At 48.1% G+C, this 20,303-nt stretch overlaps 1 pseudogene; it reads right to left on the bottom strand.

Moving 5' to 3' along the window:
- The window catches only part of LOC149299235 (neural-cadherin-like), a 32,185-nt pseudogene extending 19,976 nt beyond the window's left edge, over positions 1 to 12,209 (bottom strand).
- Positions 12,210 to 20,303: the final 8,094 nt, after the last annotated feature.

Genomic DNA, 20,303 nt, shown 5'->3' with positions numbered 1-20,303 from the left:
TGAATCTGTTTTGGATCCATTACTTCCACGCTGTGAAGGGGAAAGGTTTGCCACCTACATGTCGGCACTACCCTAACTAAGAAGAGTCTCGTGAGCTGCACCTACGTGGTTTGAGAGAACTCCGGAGCTTCATCGTTCACGTTGGAGACACGGATGCGGACGGTGGCTGTCCCGGTGTTTGGGTCTTCTCCGTGGTCTATCGCCAGAACCACAAACTCGTAAAGATGGTTGGGCCTCTCGTAATCCAACTCCCGGACGGGGCTGATAACGCCCTCCTTGGAGATGCCAAAATCGGGGCTCAAAGAATAATAGGAAACCTCGCCATTCAAACCGGAGTCGCAGTCGGTGGCTGTCACTGGTTAGAAGCAAACACAAGAACAATAAGCACGCGCGGCGCTCCGATACACCATATCATTACACATCAATACAGCTGGCAGCTGAAACAGCCCTATAGTAGGACAATCGTACGGTTTTGGGGATTACGGCTGTAATTGAGTCTGCTGCTGATCGCTCGACGTTCACTTTCTTTATTCCCAGATATCACTGGGTGATTATTTTGAAGCCTTAAAGGGAAAATGGCATTTTACCCAGTACATTTATACACTTATACACATACATACGCACACATACATACATAAATATATACACACATACATACACACACGCACGCACGCACATACATACATATATATATCTATACACACATACATACATCCATATATATTTACACACATACATACACACACATACATATACATACACAGACACACATACATACACACATGTATACACACATATACACACACACACACATACATACACACAAACATATACATACTCTGAGTATCTCACCGCATGGGTGACATCTTTCAGACTGATGCAGAAAGCTATATTATACTGTATATTATACCATATACTATACTATATATTATACCATATATAATACTATATAATTATATTATACTATATATTATACTATATATTATACCATATACTATACCATATATTATACTATATAAATATGACAAAGTCTTAAAAAATGAAAGTTTTCCAATCCCAGAACGGAGAAGAGTCAGTCTCGATTCTAAGCGCATAATAAAATGCTACCTCCTACAGCAATTAACAGATAGATCCTCTTCTCAGCCGCTATCTCCTAATATACCAAGAAGTGAGAGTTATCACCTGAAAAGTGCATTCTATCTCGTGGGGCGTACGGGTAGAGAGCTATAAGAGCCCCCCCACGCCAGCAAGGACTATCACATTAACCTTGTAAGAGAGCGGCTGCCGCAGGCACTGTTTCAGGTACGTTATCCTTGCTATAGAATTCTGGCTTGCAGTCATTAATATCTGTGATTCCAACCGCTACCTGCAAGATATTCAATGAGAAAAATATTCAATCTGCATAACATAGCAACGCATCCAAATGTATACCATGCGCGCGGAGACATCTCAAGCCACTAAACGTCTCCTGCCGGGGTGCGTTCTCCCCAAACTCGTGCGTAAGCGTTGCACGTCCCGGCACGCGAGCTGACATCGTTCTGATGCATAAATTCCACTATTTTATCTCCTTTTGGGCTAGAGTCTCCCACCATCTGTGCAGGCATTAGCGAGCCTCTCTGTGCAGCACTTTAATTAAAATATATAGGAACATTATGGAAGAACATTATAGGAGCTCTGTTTCCTGATCTCGTACTTCATTAAAACATAATGACTACCTGGCTACGAATGTATGAGATATGGGGCAACACAACAGCGTACATTGCGGCATATACAGAGAAATACTCCTAGACCCCGTCCGCCGTCTGTTGGGCTACCTGCACGGTGCTCTTCAGGTCCGTCGGCTTTTCGGTAGCGGTAACTCCCAGTAGAAACTGTTGAGGGTCACTCTCAAAATCTACAGCCCTGATGAGCGTCACCTGGCCAGTGATCCGGACAACGGAGAACACACTTTGGGGACCTGCGACCATGCTATAGCTCAGGGGATTACTTAGATGTGATATCGCGGATACGGTCACCAACCTAGAACACGGAGGACAGGTCAATCCATCACAGGCAGCGGCTCCAAAACCAAAGAGACCGTTGAATGGCGACTTACGTGCTTCCCGGGGCAGCGCTTTCTGGAACGTGTACGGTGTATGAAGCTTATTTAAATTGTGGGGGTCTGACACCAGCAATCACAGACACGACAGCCGGGGAACCTCTCATCCCAAGCTTATCAGCGGCCTGCACATTGAGCAGATACTCCTGACCTTCCTGTAGACTCTGGTTAGTTGTCCGAATCCAACCTGTGCTGCGGTCAATGACAAATCTGTCTTCTCCACCTGGAAAGCCAACATATGTCATAAAACTGTACATCGAGAGCAAACCTTCAAGCAAGAAGACCCTCGCCCCAATGCCAAGTTAAAAGCCCTACAGGGGGCTTGAAGAAAAGGTTCTGGAATACCCACCAGAAATGGCACACATCTTCGTCTTTATCCATAGCATGTAGCTTATACACGCGTGTTCCCGGGCCGGCAGAAGGTAACACCGCAGCCAGGAAAGGCGAGGGCTCCATTGTCCACTCTGGGCTCTGGTCATTAACGTCCACCACGGTCAGCTCCAGGTGAACGAGGTACAGAGCCGCTCCTGGCGGTGTTCCGAAGGGAAGAATTTGGTTACAAAATGTCAATGTAGTTCCTACTATTCCTAGAATACCGGCCTAGCGTCTCCAGTCATTGTCCTGGCCCTGAAGGCTTCTTTATTCAAACATAAGATGTTGTAGAGCAGCTAATTATAAGCTTGTACCATTCAAGTGATTCAACCCACCCAAGCAGTTAAAATAGGGTTTTTTTAAAGATTAATGTGCGCTCTGCACTGAAAAGCAGTCCCTACTAACGGGATAGGTTGTGTGTATGCACATGGGTTAATCCTTGGTAACAGTATCCAGTCCCCAGAAGTGGCAAATGATTTAAACGCCCCCCAAAGCAATTATTATGATTATTGTTGTTCACGAGATCAGACAAGCGGTGTGCGGTGACCCGAGGCGTGCTGCGCTCAGACAGGCGCCTTCCGCCTATGGCTCCGGCTACATACATCTAGAAAATCACATTGCCCCCGGGCTACCACGAGCTACGGATCCAGCCGTCCTTTCCCTTTTAAATGAGCCTGCGCAAACGTCTCCAGCGGAAAATCACACCGCGGGCGATGCGTGGGGTTAGGGGCTCTGACAAGGGCCACACAATCTGATGCATGGGGTTAGGGGCTCTGACAAGGGCCACACAATGTGCTGTCTCTGCGTCTGGGGCGATCCCGCGACACGTTATAGTTCAGGATGGTATGAAGTATCTGGTAAACCGGGTGAGGGTCTAACATGAGACTAAAAGTCAATGCACCGGGAATCTCTTCCTAGAGGGTTTCCGGACCTCTCTTGATTCGCCTTCGTTAGGATATCTGCTTCCACCAACCTGAGAAAGGACGGTCAGCTGAACAATTACCTGCGCGAGACACCCTGCTAGCGACCGTATAAAAGAACATGTTAGTATCTTCATTCTCTCAGCAAGGTCTTATGCTGGTCTGCATGAGCCCGGACGTATACCGCATGAGCCCGGACGTATATACCGCATGAACCCGGACGTATATACCGCATGAACCCGGACGTATATACCGCATGAACCCGGACGTATATACCGCATGAACCCGGACGTATATACCGCATGAACCCGGACGTATAAATATGTCCACCAAAGGAGAAGCTTCAGCTCCGCTTCTCACATAAAATGAAGAATCTTTTCTCCGACATGCAGAAGAGCCTTGAAATATTTCAGTTCCCGAGGTACGAGCCCCGCGCAGGCTCAGCCCGTATTAAGGATATGGATCCGTGGCATTTCTCTAGAAACGCTCGCCGTGAACACCTTTCTGAACGCGGAGTGATTAGCGCCCGGCGCGCCCCACTCCGCATGGCAGGGCGTCTGACATCATTCGTAATTACGTTTTTTCAGCACTCTGAAAAGGTTAATGATTTCGCATCGCAAGGTACACGCGGCGTCTCGAGCGCCAATCATCAATAAACAAATCCGAAACAAAAGGGAAACGCATTTCCAGCTGAAACGGCTTCGAAAAAAGCAATTTCCTTAAACAAACAGAAAAGTGCAATCGTTTGTTTGTTTCGGCTCCTGTTTGGATTTATTTATTATGGGAGGAAAGTCGCGATTTGTGGGTCGCCAGCGGGTTTTTGTGCACTTTTCTGCATTTAATCCACGGGAGCTAAACTAATATACAGTTTGGGGCAGAGCTCTGTTTGCTGGAGGACTCTGATCCCTATCATCCTTTCTGAGCAGTGTCTGGCATGGAGCTCAATACTAACACCTGGAGCGAGCGTGCATGTCTAGCGCGCAGAAGGTGCGAGCATCCATGTCTAGCGCGCAGAAGGTGCGAGCGTCCATGTCTAGCGCGCAGAAGGTGCGAGCGTCCATGTCTAGCGCGCAGAAGATGCGAGCGTCCATGTCTAGCGCGCAGAAGGTGCGAGCGTCAATGTCTAGCGCGCAGAAGGTGCGAGCGTCAATGTCTAGCGCGCAGAAGGTGCGAGCGTCCATGTCTAGCACGCAGAAGGTGCGAGCGTCCATGTCTAGCGCGCAGAAGGTGCGAGCGTCCATGTCTAGCGCGCAGAAGGTGCGAGCGTCAATGTCTAGCGAGCAGAAGGTGCGAGCGTCCATGTCTAGCGCGCAGAAGGTGCGAGCGTCCATGTCTAGCGCGCAGAAGGTGCGAGCGTCCATGTCTAGCGCGCAGAAGGTGCGAGCGTCCATGTATAGCGCGCAGGTGCGAGCGTGCATGTATAGCGCGCAGAAGGTGCGAGAGTGCATGTATAGCGCGCAGAAGATGCGAGCGTGCATGTATAGCGCGCAGAAGGTGCGAGCGTGCATGTATAGCGCGCAGAAGGTGCGAGCGTGCATGTATAGCGCGCAGAAGGTGCGAGCGTGCATGTATAGCGCGCAGAAGGTGCGAGCGTGCATGTATAGCGCGCGCAGAAGGTGCGAGCGGCCCGATAATGTATCAGATGAGTATGAGGCAGGAGACCCCCTCTGTGAGTAAAGAGGATTATCAGAGCACCATATGAACTGAAATCTGTGGATCCAAAGTGTCAGCGATAATCCTGAAAGAGCCCCCATTACTCCACTAATCCGGATCAGCAGCCCTGAAACCTCCGTTAATTACACTGATAGAAGCGGGTCCTCGCAAAGGTTCACTCATTATACGTTACCACCCGTGTTGGGAGTTTACGCCAGTACCTACTACTTTACACTGGATAGTGCAGGTAACTCTTGCCAGCTAGCCGATGAAGATTGGGAAGTAATAATTCACATTTATTTTGAGAAAGGTTAAAGTAAGAGGGGCTCCTGGTATTTAACCCTTACAGTCTCCAAGCACATTGAGAAGCACATAGAGTTAATGCACCCAATGGGTTAATAGACCCATAGAGTTAAGACAACCAAAGAGTCAAGACAACCAAAGAGTCAAGACAACCAAAGAGTCAAGACAACCAAAGAGTCAAGACAACTAAAGAGTTAGTACACCCAAAGAGTTAATACACCCAAAGAGTTAATAAATCACTCAGATAAGTGAAGATCACCAGAAAGGGAACCCAGACCCTCATATAACTGCATTACCCCGATACCCCTCACAACGAAACATACATTAACACCCCTACAGCATCACTCCAAGAAGAGAGAGGGGGAAAGGGAGAAAGGGGGAGACAGAGAGAAAGGGGGAGACAGAGAGAAAGGGGGAGAAAGAGAGAAATAGGGAAACCAGAGTTTCGAATGGACCCCTTACCGGTGCCGTCCAGCACTCTGAAGAGACAGTGGTGTTTGGCGACGGACTCTCTGTCCAGGGTCCTGAAGGGAGTCACGACGCCGGTCTCCCAGTTCACCCCAATGGGACAGTCCCCGGGGGAGACTGGCTGGAATGTGGAGCCATTGAGTTCTCCAGGTTCCAGGGCGCTCACAGCAGAGCCCGGGGCGGCGTCTTCTGCTATGGAGATGGCATAGAACGCCTGGGGCACGGGGGATGCCCTCTTCCGCCTGAAGATGCCCGGAGATGCCTTCCCTTTACTGGGCACCGAAAACGTCTTGGCCCTGTGGCAGATCCGCATCTGTAGGGGGGCGCTGCGCAGCGGGGGCTGGCCGTGGTCCCGGGCATACACAGTCAGGTTGAGGGGCTTTTTGACGTTGAGAAGGGACCCCACCAGGACCACCTGGCCGGTCTTCGGGATGATGAAGAAGTAGTCGCTGGTGGGCTCGGCGAAGTCCCTTGATCCGGATCGTGGGCAGAGACTCTGAACACCACGGACCTCAGCTCCGCCGTCTCATCCAGGCTGATCGTGGAGCGGTTCGCGGGGGCAAACCGGGGGGCATTATCATTCTCATCCAACACGTGCACGGTGAGCACGGCCAGCTCGCTGACGGTATGCCCCAGAGAGCAGCACCGCTGGCAGCACAGCCCCAGCCTGAACACATACCGGGAGCTCTCCTCCCTGTCCAGCACCTGGGTGGTCTTCAGAGACAGCTGGGCATACCTGTGGTGGAAATAGACCTCAAACAGAGACCCCATGTCCCCGAGCAGCTCCAGATGCAGCCGGCGACCTGTTACCCCGGAGCACCAAGGCTGGGGGCTGATCCTGTTCAGGGGGATGTTTAACCCATTCACTTTAGTCCCTATGGGCCAGTTCTCGTGCACCGACCCAGAGAAGACAGGTCTTCTGAGTTTAGGTCCTTCATCAGTCCAGGTGGCCAGAGACACCAGAGCCCACCTGGAAAGGAGGATGAAGAGCAGGCAGCCTCTGAGCCAGGTCCTCATCACCCCCAGCAGGCTAGGAAAAGGGGATTCAATGGAAACGAGAAGATACAATGTATCAAAACCCAGCAACATCTGCGATCCTCCTGGAGCTGAAGGCAGTTTGATGCAGAAAGCCAGAGATTTGCCAGCACCACCTATGGGTGGAGATGGAGCCCTTCAGCCCGCTCTCTGTGTGTGGCAGAGACATCAAGGGGTCTGCTAGGATGTGATGGGAAGGGAGAGGAGGGGGCATTTCAGTTACCAAAACAAGCCTTTGATATACTAAGCGATGCGTGAGACGGGGTACGAAGAACGTTCAGAATTACCGTAGAACAAGGCAAAGAACGGCGGAATTGAGTTCCATCCTGTAATTAAATCAGTGAGCTTTCCATTGGGGACAATATATGATGTGTTAACTCTCGGTGTGCCAGCGCCGGTCTTTTTGCCACTTGGATTAACAAGGTTAAATCGGAGAATGTCCCCCTTTCTCTATATTTACGCGTATCAGTGATATTATCACACGTCCTCAAACCAGAAAGTCATCAAAAATTTTGGGGGGGAGACCTAAAAAAAATACCCATCCAAAAAAAAAATATATTTTTCTGCCTGTAATGTGAAAAAGGGAACTTGAGGCGTTTTCTTTCGTTCTAGAACGTTTTTAAAATGTTACACGTCAGGTTTTATTTCTTTAAGACCATTTTTCCCCCCAGTAACATTTTTATTCTTCAAGTGACCTTAGTAGATATTTCTATGCAGAAACCTAATGGACACAACATTTTTTCCATTAAAGTTATGAAAGGAAAGATCTGGAGGCCGGCTCTTAAAACTGTCAGTGTGACCGATTCCGAGGAAGAGTGACAAAGCCCAGCTGTTTCTATAGGAGCTTAACAAGATCTGTGAGCGTTCGGCTAAAAAATGTGTGGCAAACGTAATTACTCGTAGAGCCGTAAGCCGCTTACGATGTCATTTGTACGATGCAGTCTTTGGTGTATGATACCCCGGGGAGTTATTCTCAAGTACTATTTATTGAGGTGCATTACAGTTTATTACCTCTCCCCGAATGGGCTACACATTGAGATTGGCTGCCAGCTTTTAGACCACAAATCAGGCTTTAGATAACCCTCATCTTTCCTCTGCGTGCAAATAGATCTGATGATATCTACGGCAATGAAATCTACAATCATACTCGGCGAGGTCAACGTGGGGTATCCATAAAGACCTCAGAGCTCATGCAAACTCAAGCAGAACTGTCCGTCATCAACCATTCTCTTTGTAAAGCTCATAACTGCTGCAGATCTTGAGAAACCCAACTTGTAGTCCACAGCCGCCATCAACATCTTAGCTTCCAAAGAAGATCTGCACCAGCTGTAGGGTTTGTCTGGTACATCATTACAAACTCAACAGCCAGCAAGATAAATGCTTTAGAACCCAACATGTATGCAGTGGAACAATAGGAACCCTTAAGAACCCAACCTTGTAGCCCACTGCCGCCATCAACCTCTTAGCTTCCAAAGAAGATCTGCAGCAGCTGTAGGGTTTGTCTACATCATTCATATAATCTCACCAGCCAACAGGATAAATGCTTTAGAACCCAACATATACCCTTTTGCTGCCATCAACATCTTAGCTTCCAAAGAAGATCCACAGCAGCTGTAGGGTTTGTCAACATCATTCACATAATCTCACCAGCCAACAGGCTAGATGCTGTAGGACAATAGGAACCATTTGAAACCCAACTTGTACCCTATTGCTGCCATCAACATGTTAGCTTCTAAAGAAGATCTGCAGCAGCTGTAGGGGTTGTCTGGTTTGTGTAAACCATCACAATCTCATCGCTATGAGACTAGCGGGAACCCTTAAGAACCCAACTTGTACCCTACTGCTGCCATCGACACCTTAGCTTCCAAATAAGATCTACAGCACCCATAGGGTTTGTCTGCATCATTCACACAGTCTCACCAGCCAACAGACTAAATGCTTTAGAACAATAGGAACCCTTTAGAACCCTACAGCTGCCATCGACACCTTAGCTTCCAAAGAAGATCCGCAGCAGCCGTAGGGTTTGTCTATTTTTCTTTGTACATCACAACCCTAGCGGCCAACAGGTTCCATCACACTGGCTCTTGCTCTGTCCCATTAAGATCACACAGGCTGATGAATGGTTCTCCTGGGCAATTTTTTTGTTTTTGGAGTGGGTTTCTGACTTTGCACATCTGAGGGCATCTCTGAAACCGAAGCAGTATTTCTGTAACTCATTATACGAATCTTAGACAATTGGCAACAGATTGCGGCAGAAATAGGAGTTCATTTATAACGTGCGCGGTGCTTATTCTCATTGTGACGGAGAGAACATAAAAATGATCTTAACTATTAGACTATGCAAATAGAACAGGGAAGCCGTAGCCAAAAATATGCTGGTATCCCCAGGGTATCGTTGCTACAAAGTGACTTTTATTACTACGGGGACAATTTAATGTAAACTTTACGCCATTAATACTAATCAGAGAGAAGGCGCAGAGCATACACCGTGAGGCTCTGTACTTCATGCAGAAGGCTAATGCACATAAAAAATCCCCATATATTCAAGTGAACTGAGGAATGAGATGGTAGGGGGCTAAAAGAATCCAAAATTACATTTAAAGTGCCAGGGAACCATTAAGGAGGAATTGATGATTACGGGTGGAGAATGGGTTTGTTGCGTTTAAATGCGAGTAGGTCGCTAATCTATTATGGTGAGGGCAGCAGGGAAGCAGGCCTTGAGCTGGAGCATCATTGGAGTATGATCCATGGAGTAAGCAGACGCGTTCCACTGCTGCCAAGTACATAGTTTGTTGTTTAATGGCTCTCCTAAAGTCAATGGAAACGGCTCTCATAGACAGTTTACTATCGAGCAGGGAGAAGAGCATCAGAGACAATCATCAACGCATGGATGGCCTGTAGCCTAATTTAGGACCGTCTTGGATACCCCCGTCTTCCCGTCAGTTATTTATGCGACATACTATCTTGTTACATTTGGGAACGGGATGTGAAATGTTACTCTAAATACTTTCAGAGATGGACCGGCTCAGGCTCACATACAGCAAATACTGAAACCAAGAGAAATGGATCTCGGATTCATCTGCTATAGAATCACATGCAAGCGCAATCTCCAAAAATCCCCACCTTCTGGCGCAATCTCCAAAAATCCCCACCTTCCAGTGCAATCACCAAGAAGCGCCACCTTCCAGCGCAATCACCAAGAAGCGCCACCTTCCAGCGCAATCACCAAGAGGCGCCAATCGCAGACAGCAATGTCACAAATTCACCCAAACAAGAAAAGGAAAACCCTAACTTTGTATCTACAGACATCCCAATTATGGAGGTTAATACAGTGCGTGAAATTTAACATGCACGTCAAAGGCGTTCTGCTACCCAGAACATGAGGCTTGGAACGTAGAATGACTATGTAGCTCTGATCTGTCTATCATCTGCAATTATTTTTTGGGCTGGCCTCATAAAGATGATGTCATCAATCGCACTTAAAGATATGTATGCAAAAACCATTACCCATAAATAAGGATCCCTGCTGTGTGTATTCTGCGGCTAACGTCTAACAAGATAACAATCGGTAACGTCCTCTGCGATGACACATAAGGGTTTCCAAAACTAGTAACTTGATTGTATTAAACATGAGCCAGGATCGACCGGCCACATATGGATCCACCGGCAATGTGCACCACAGAACGTTCACAACTCTTTGAATCCATGCCAGATTCCAGACCATGCGGAACACCACGTGGTACGGAAGAGAGGGACACTGGGTGCTGAGCTAACCAGGCGCCCATTCTATTCCACTCTGCTTCAGATGGGAGGAAAAGCCGAAGGGAATGCCACCCAACACCTGAACCTCCTTTCCCAGAGCGACCTATCAGTTCTCAAACACCATCCAGTCCCAGGCTGAGCTCTCTCGCCCCCAGGTGCTCTTTAGAGATCCAGGACTGCTCTGCATGGCTGTAGTTTTATCGTTGGCTAAACTACTCTTGTTGCTGGATGACGTCCTTGTCGGTAACCTACTGAGTGACAAACTCACCATCTGACCTGATCCACGAGGAAGGTAGGGCACCCACCGCGCCCCACCCATCGAGTGAAGGCACATCTTGGGCAGCTGATGCTTTTTATGTCACAAATTGCCGTCTACATTGTGTTTTTCTGTCTGAAGCCACGAGGTTCTCCCAAACGTTTGGAGCAGCTTCTAAACGTGTCCTATTTCCTAAACTTTCTGCGCAGGCTTTCTCCGGGGTGTTGATTGTCGCTGTCTGTCCGTGCTCTGTCCTCTATCGGCTATAAATCCTTTATAATGTACCTATTCTACGGCCCCTCAGCCACGCTTCTTGGAATTTGATCTTCAGCCCATGATTTGAAATCAGAGCAGAACGCATTCTGGAAAACTCTGCGCTGCGGTGATTCCCCGGAACTCATTCCAAGGACTTTCAGGTCATTTCCAGTCCTAGTGTCGGAAATCACTCTGACAGAGAACACAGCGTGCGGGGTACGCGCGCAGGGGCAGCGGGGTACGCGCGCAGGGGCAGCGGGGTACGCGCGCAGGGGCAGCGGGGTACGCGCGCAGGGGCAGCGGGGTACGCGCGCAGGGGCAGCGGGGTACGCGCGCAGGGGCAGCGGGGTACGCGCGCAGGGGCAGCGGGGTACGCGCGCAGGGGCAGCGGGGTACGCGCGCAGGGGCAGCGGGTCCATGGGCAACCGGTACGCGCGCAGAGGCAGCGTGTCCATGGGTAGGCGTGCAGCGGGTCCATGGGCAACGGGTACTGGTGCAGAGGCAGCGGGTCCATGGGCAACGGGTACGCGTGCAGAGGCAGCGGGTCCATGGGCAACGGGTACGCGTGCAGAGGCAGCGGGTCCATGGGCAACGGGTACGCGTGCAGAGGCAGCGGGTCACGCCGGCAGGGGCGCAGCGGGTCACGCCGGCAGGGGCGCAGCGGGTCACGCCGGCAGGGGGTCCATGGGCAGCGGGCAGGCGCGCAGCGGGTCCATGGGCAGCGGGCAGGCGCGCAGCGGGTCCATGGGCAGCGGGCAGGCGCGCAGCGGGTCCATGGGCAGCGGGCAGGCGCGCAGCGGGTCCATGGGCAGCGGGTAGGCGCGCAGCGGGTAGGCCTGCAGCAGGTCCATGGGCAGCGGGTAGGCGCGTAGCGCCTCCTCGGGCAGGGGCAGCGGTCAGGCGCGCGGGGGGGGTCCGCGGGCAGGCGCGCAGGGGGTGCGCGGGCAGGCGTGCAGGGGGTCCGCGGGCAGGCGCGCAGGGGGTCCGCGGGCAACGGGTAGGCCCGCAGGGACGGGTCGGCACGCATGTATGTGCGCAGGGGGTCTGCGGGCAACGGGTAGGCGGCAGGGGCAGCGGGGATATGCATGTTAAGTGGCACCGGGTAGACATAAGGTATACGCACGTTCCATCGCTCAGGCACGGCACCGGGATGTCCCTGGGTCCATGGCACTGCGCATACGCACGTAGGTGCACTGAAACACGGCACGTTCCATAGCACACATAGGATATAAGCCTGTTCCGAGGCATGTATGTGCCCTGGATACACGGCACCGGGTATGCTAACACATGTGTGCACAGGATACACGGCACCGGGTACCCGCATGGGCCCACCAAGTATACACAGGGTATGCGTGCGTTTCATGTCACCGGATGCACGCACGTTCCACGGCAGTAGGATTCCCACGGGGAATACAAGCCACCGGGTACGCATCCCTTCTCTTTACGACGGGGGCGAGAAGGCACCAAGGCCAGCGTGTCTATAAGACTGCGCATGGGCATCTGATCCTCCGCCTATAATAGCCATCAAAAGGACTTAATTCCTTGGGTTACAAGACAAATACAAGTAGGTAAACCTCCCACCCGCTCCCTAAAATGTCTTGGACCAGGACCCTCATTACTCAGTCATGGGCCGGCCCTTTCCATCACTTTACCTGTGACCCCTTGTACACTCCCAGTTTTTCCTCCCCGGTCCCTTTCCCTCCAATTACTCAATCAATTTATCAACATTCCAAAGCGGATTTCTTGCATCCAGTATCGGCGCATTATTATACAAATCTGCAGATACAAAGTTATAATATAAAGAAACAGATCTGCAGATACAAAGTTACGATATAGAGAGCCAAATCCAGTGAAAGTAACGCGTGGCCGAGCCAACTCCCCACAGCCATTAATATCACATTTGTTGCACGAAGTCAGAATTATCCGGGCGATTAAACACGGAACGTCCAGAACACGGCAGAGAACCGAGGGTCATCTAGGGGCATGCGGGAGGCTTTAAATAACACATAGCAAACAAAAATGGCAGACGGCATTATTACTATTATTATTATTATTATTTATATACAACGTATCAGCACCAAGAGCTTTACACACACGAGAGGGTAACCGGCACGCCGCGGCCCAGCGAGCGAATCAAACCCCAGAACATGGACATAAACTCTGCACAAAGAGTAAACAGCGCTACAATATTAACCCTCTGTGTGCCACAGCGGCATGCGGCCCATCGCAAGGCAAACACAATCGTATTGTTAAAGACATAGAAGCGAGCGGCAAACATCTCAGATGCTACATCACAACAGCATAAAACACAGGGTTTAACCCTTTCGGCCCAGTTTGTATTTAAAAAAAAAACCAAAACAATGTATTGATAAATAAAACCACATGCTTGTCTTATAAACAAGCCACTCACCGGCCCTCCGTGTCCTTACTGTAACAGTTCAGCCGGAGTCCAAACAATCCCTCCATGGGGTAGATTTCGGTGTAATAATCCAGACCCCAGAGCTCCGCCGATCTGCAACCAATATTATATTCCAGGGCCTTGGCCTGCTGCTTGTTTGAGCAGATAATTCCCCAATTCACCCCAAACAGGCTTTTCTTGGGGGGCAGAAAGTTGACAACAGCCCCCCACGCAAACTTGTGGGGTCTTTTGGGTTTCCATTTCTCAATAGAAAGAGTGGATTAAGAGGCAACATCAAAGCAGCTCTTTGGAAATCACTGAACAGCCCAGCAGTCCTGACCCAGGTGGATCAATCAGGGCCGCCCTCTACCTGCAACATCCACCTCCATTCCTACCAGGAGATCCTGACAGCCTGCGGGGGGCAGACCTCGCAGTAACAATACGTGAATAAACCGTGATATTCATCGGAGGACAGCTACAGGAGCCGTAACAGGGCACCTACAGCATGGAGAGGGGCAATAATAATCATTATTATGTGAATGATGTGTAACGGGGCAATATCTGCACTTTATGCTATAAGATTGGACTATAGCATGTGCTATATAAGGTTTCAGACATGGCGTCTGTTCATCCTCACCCCAGCCTCAGGGGGCACTGGAATAATTATTGGGGTTCATTGTCAACCAACATATTCAATGATGCAACATAAAGATGCAAAAGTTATAATATAAAGACGCAAATATAAAGGTATAATATAAAGACCCAGATATGCAGATACAAAGTTACGATATAAAGAGCCAAATCCAGTGAAAGTAACGCGTGGCCGAGCCAACTCCCCACAGCCATTAATATCACATTTGTTGCACGAAGTCAGAATTATCCGGGCGATTAAACACGGAACGTCCAGAACACGGCAGAGAACCGAGGGGCATCTAGGGGCGTGCGGGAGGCTTTAAATAACACATAGCAAACAAAAATGGCAGACGGCATTATTACTATTATTATTATTATTTATATACAACGTATCAGCACCAAGAGCTTTACACACACGAGAGGGTAACCGGCACGCCGCGGCCCAGCGAGCGAATCAAACCCCAGAACATGGACATAAACGCTGCACAAAGAGTAAACAGCGCTACAATATTAACCCTCTGTGTGCCACAGCGGCGTGCGGCCCATAGCAAGGCAAACACAATCGTATTGTTAAAGATATACAAGCGAGCGGCAAACATCTCAGATGCTACATCACAACAGCATAAAACACAGAGTTTAACCCTTTCGGCCCAGTTTGTATTTTTTTTTTAAAAACTACCCGTATTTTCTCGATTATGAGACGAGGTTTTTTTCCAGACCAAAAGGTCTGACTATGAGACTAAGATCCAGAACCCCCGCAGCCATGCAGGGGACCTGGATCCTCCTGTTTTATGCCCCCCCCCAACTTACCGGTGCTTCTGAGTCCCCGGTGCTTAGTCCGGGCAGCGTGTAGAGCTCCACGCGATTTGCGTAGATAACTTCCGCTGCAGCGGAATATAGTGGCATATAGTGGATGACATTGGGTAATGCACATTTTTGTGCCCTAATCTTGTTGCTGCTTGACCAGGAAACCTTAAATATTTTAATGGAATTATTAACCTGATTTTTTTTATATTTGCATGCGTGTACATTGTTTATGGGGTTAATTATAATGGTATAGATCTGATTTAAATCTCTTAAGGGATCTCTCTCTCTTCGGAGTCCAACACCAGTCATACAACCTCTAAAAATGCACCAAACTTTCTAAATATTACCGGATTATTTTAGAGGGGCCGATAAGTGAAGGTTTTGTCATAAATAAAACATATGTACATATGTATCAATGTTAAACATTTCTGCAATATACAAAGTGGAAAGGAGACGGTTCTTTTGGGGGCTGCTTTGTTTATGTGGAAAAATATTGATATTACAAATATTTATTTTACAAAAGCCCCAGCGGGTTTCTTATGAACAAAGAGCGTCCCGACCATGCAAGCAGTGAGACTGTGAACATTGAATGCTGAATAATAGATGATCCCCGTGGGCACTGAAAACGGACGGAAAGATACTGATACATAACTGAAACGATAATAGTTATTATTAATAGATTGTCAGCTCACAAGGTGGGCTCTCTATAACTAATGTATTGGTTTATCTCAGACCGTTTGAATGTACGGACTGTAAGAAGCACTGTGGAAACTGTATATAAAATAATAATAAAAAATATTAATATGAATGTTGAAACCATTACTTTGAGTTTCCACAACGAGTAATCAAAGTAAGAACTATGTGTTGTAGTTAATAATTGTGTGCTAATATTATATTGTATTATATCTGCTCACGTTTCTGCTTATCGTTGGCTCATCTTGTGACGTTAAGATATTGATTAGAGCCGGGACATATGTCGGGTTATTATCCCCAAATCTGATTTATGTCGTTTATTTCCTGTTTTGTGAAGTGGAGTTGTGGAATGGTGTTAAAGGTTAGAGTGTTTATCCAAGGCTACATGCCCCTTATCATTGGATCTAACGTTTAAACTATATATTAATGTTTGACTGGGATTCCAAACTCCATGCCTCTTCCACCTACATCAGTCAGTGGAAAACTGACACTTTACGCTGGGAATATACTATAGGAATTGGGGAGTTATCTATCGCTCAACCTTCAAAGCAATAAACATTTTCCAACCAATCATAGAAACATCGAATTTGCCAGAGATTGGCCCCATTCGGCGTGCCTAGTGGCCCGTTTCTCCTGGTGTAAGGACTCAGACCTTAATCCCTATCCCATTTGTGTCACTGTATTAAAATTTGTTGCTTCCATACTTAGATGGTATCCCCATAAAGATTGTTTAGTGACGTGTCCAATAATCTATTCTTACATGATCATGTTTTATGCATACAATGTAATTATTTAGGATATCTTTGCTTTGGGTCATGGCGGTGACACTCCCGGGAGCTTTATCTGTAACGTGTTTACTCGATGGATGGGTTACTGATGGGCATCACCATTGTTAATGATGGTTTCTTCTTCCAGTTTTTAAGTTACGGGGATCAGTCCCAAAGAGCCAACAACCCGCCCTATAAAAGCTGGATGAGACACCAAAGCTTTTGATCTGTGTTTTTGAGGGTATGAAGAGAGCAGCCTCAACCAACTCATACATATACTGCTGAGTGACTTCCAACGTCAACCCTGAGACGTCTATCCGGTGCACTTTATTACTGTATACATTTCCTCTTGGTTTAATGAACATGATGTGTGCGTTAAACATTGAGGATTCATTTGTTAATGTTCTTGTCTTCTATCTGTTTATACTTACTTTCATTGAGTTAATAATGTATCATTTATTTATTTTTACTTCAGAAAACATTTGCCACAACCAGTATGGCAGTAACGTTCCCTACCTTAAGCAATATGGCCGACGCAGCTTCACCAGTGTGTAGTGCCGTACGCATGCGCACACTCTAGTGCCGAAAACTACCGAAAGACCCTTGATGCGTCTCCGGAAAGAGCCGATCCCACCGACCCCGGAAGTAGCCTTTGGATGGTAGGAGAGGGGCTGTGGTTGGCAGCATCTGCAGGGACAATGGATGAGGGCGACCATGGACATTAGGTAAGGGGCGCACACGTACCCGGGATCGGGGTCTGGGTGATGGCAGAGCGGCGTGCGCATGTGTCAGCTGCGGGTTGGGTGGCAGGTCAGTGCAGCTCCACGGCCTGTCACCTGGAGGCAGCTTGCCAGACATGCCAGCTTCCAGGGATCTGCCTCCGTGGGGCAGGGCAAATAATAACCCCACGGGTAAAAGCGCAGGGGTAACAAACTGCAGGCTGTTTAATATGACAGGAGGTTAGAGAATGTACTGCAGAACAGATCTGCCTCCCTGTCCGAAGACAATGCCCTGGGAGGCTTCCTCAGCACAAAGAGCAGTCCTTCAACCCAGCGGGCCAGCTACTGGGCAAAGGAATCGCATAACCACAAGAGCTAGCAATCATAGACCTAAGGCTCCTCCGCCTGAATCACAGCCCTGACTCAGATGGGCTCCAAGAGCAGATGGCCGGATCGTTACAATTCGTGATATTTACCAACAGCGTGGGCTGTGAATAGTTTAAATGCCAAATAATTATTTTGATTGATTTATTTTATAATAACAAATAATAATAATACATGTATATAATAAATAATATGTAACACACCAGCATGTATGTGTATGTGATCCTTTGCGGCTCCCAGGCTGGTTGGAATTAGATTGCCCAATGTTGGCCAAGACTGTATAGTGTGTGGCATGGAGTGTTATGCTTGTGCCCTTGGCAGGTGTAGGTAGAAGAATGAGCTACTTGCTGTAGAGGAATGAGAGCTTCTGTCATGCTCGTGTTTAATAGAATGTTGCGTGTTCTTGTACTACATTGTCTCGGTTGTTGCAGTGATCAGGATAAGCTATCGTACTCGGTTCACATCTGAATGCATCCTGTGTTTCCTGGTCTACGGTCTCGGAACTCATTTATCCGTGGCTGATAAGGCATGTGGGAGCCGCAGGACTGTCAAGTGACCCCAATGTGACAGTGTCTTTGAGATTAAGCCAAATCTTAACGACATTCTCCTTTTTTCCCCCGCATTATTTTGTTTGCTCTGGGTCTCCTGCCGCTTGTTACAGTAATTCTCCGCTGGCTTTTTGCCCCTCCGGTAAAGCTGGCGGAACCGGCTTGAAGAAGAACCCTCCGCATCGTCAGTGGGCTGGATGTAGTCCAGTAATGTATTAAAACGAAATCATGTGGGCAGATTGTGTGTTTGGAAAGAAGATATAAGTGCATCTGTTGGCATAGCCCAACATTATTATTATTAATAATAATAATAATATCTTTTATTTATATAAACATAACCTAAAATATTAGGCATCCGGAATCAAATAGTTTCCTGCTTCTTGGGTGCCACAGTAAATGCCACACTGGTGACACTAATAGGATTCCAGTGGCGCTATTACAAGTTACAAATATTCCGGGCAGCTGTAATTTGATTGGTTAGCTGCTGATATGATATATTTGACTATAATGTTCATATAATCACCGTATTTGCATCTCAGATATAGGAGTGCTGACCTCCTTCCACCAACCGAGGGTTCGTTCTTTTGAGAGCTGCCCCTTCACACACGAGGTCTGGTCGCATGTTAAGAGATGGCATGTTGTTTAAATCCAAATTTGTATCCACCGGAGATATTTGAACGTTTTCATATCTTGACGTAGATCTGACGTCTCCGGGTTGGAAGAACGTTCATCGCCCCCCCCCCCCTTTGCGTCGTGTTGGGAGTGATCACTTCTGCGTTCTTCTGATGCTGACTCTTGTTTATGTACGTTTGATTTATGTTACATGCTCTGACACCTTTCATTATTTTTGACAGTTCTTATAATTGCCGATTTGGGCAGAACCGACGTCCCAGATATTTTTATTGTTTCATTGAGGCGAGTGAATCAGAAGCTTGTGGTCTGCAGGGCAGGCTGATCAATAGTCCGATGTGACGCGTTATCTCCGTGTCCAGATAGGGCGTCCGCGTTATTATCTCTCCCATCTACTAGCGAACTTTAGTATTATTTTTTTTTTAGCTTTGTGCCGATCCTTCAGCATCGCAGGCAAGAGCGCCAAGCCAGTTGGGTTACATTCCTTCTAGAAGAACCTTACTCATCGGAAGCTAATTTTGCTCTTGTGCTCGGAATGTTTCAAGCAAACAGTAATTACTTTAGTATTTGTGTTAATGCATTTTAGCACCAGCCACATTTATTTCACTGTAATCATCATCATCATCGTAAAATGTAGCTTTCCAAACCACGGCGGCCATAGCTCCCCTTCCCTGTGGCTGTCAGAATGGAACAGTTCCAGGGCGTCCTCGGTGGCTCTCGTATCTCATAGTGAATTTGTTTGCTGAAGGAGATCAGTTGAGGAAGTTGCTTAGATATTTGCTTCTTTTGTGGAGGACAAGGATTAAAAAGTAGTCCGGCTTTGTCTGCAGGAGGTTCAGAAACTTTTTAGCGGGGCCGGTAAGTCCTTCAGAGGTTGGCTGGGAAGTCCCAGGAGTCGGAGTTCGATCGGTTCCTAGTAAAGAAAGTGAATGTGAAACGTGCGGAGATCGGGTTGACCTTTTTTTTTTCTTTTCTCAATGAATTTGTGGAATTCGGTTCCCATGCGTATTAGGAGTCCGCGCCCTGACACTTATAGATAATTGGTGCTTCCCCGTTCGGGCTGCGTGGGAACGTTTCACAGATAGAGGCTCGGGTTTGTCAGCCCAGCGGCCGATCGTGCCGAGTAGTCTGTACAGGGATGCTTACTGAGCCTCGGGAGCGATATTGGGCATTGTGATCGGGGGGGGGGGGGCCGGTCTTGGCTCGAGGTGCGATGCTAAGCTGTTCCTTTACGCTGTCTTTCTAGATCACGACAGACGTGAGTAACTGTACTCCGGGAGTCCGAAAACAGACTGCGATGTCAAAATAACACAGAATTTGTGAGGTGAGTCAGCCGTTTCTGGCTATTTTCCCTAATCCGTGCTTAACGGAACTCCCGGGGGATGAGCTGTTTGGAGCTTTACTTATCTCTTATTACACTTTTTAGGAAGCAGCGTGTTAATCGCTGCAGCTTCAGAGTTCAGGGTTAGTGTGAAACGTTGCGTTATAGCGTATTGGCGTTGGGCTTCCACGCTCTATCTCGAGACCACGCTAAAGGTTTTAAATCCAGCCAAGTTGATTCATCACAGACCTGCACTTTGATCATTGAGTGCTTCGTGCTGA

The sequence above is a fragment of the Sceloporus occidentalis genome, unplaced genomic scaffold (genome assembly GCF_023333645.1).
Source record: "Sceloporus occidentalis isolate IW3139 unplaced genomic scaffold, rSceOcc1.0.p SCAF_29, whole genome shotgun sequence".
NCBI classification, from domain to species: Eukaryota; Metazoa; Chordata; class Lepidosauria; order Squamata; family Phrynosomatidae; genus Sceloporus; species Sceloporus occidentalis.
The sequence above is the reverse complement of the archived record's forward strand: the minus strand, read 5'-3'. Positions and strand labels throughout refer to the sequence as shown.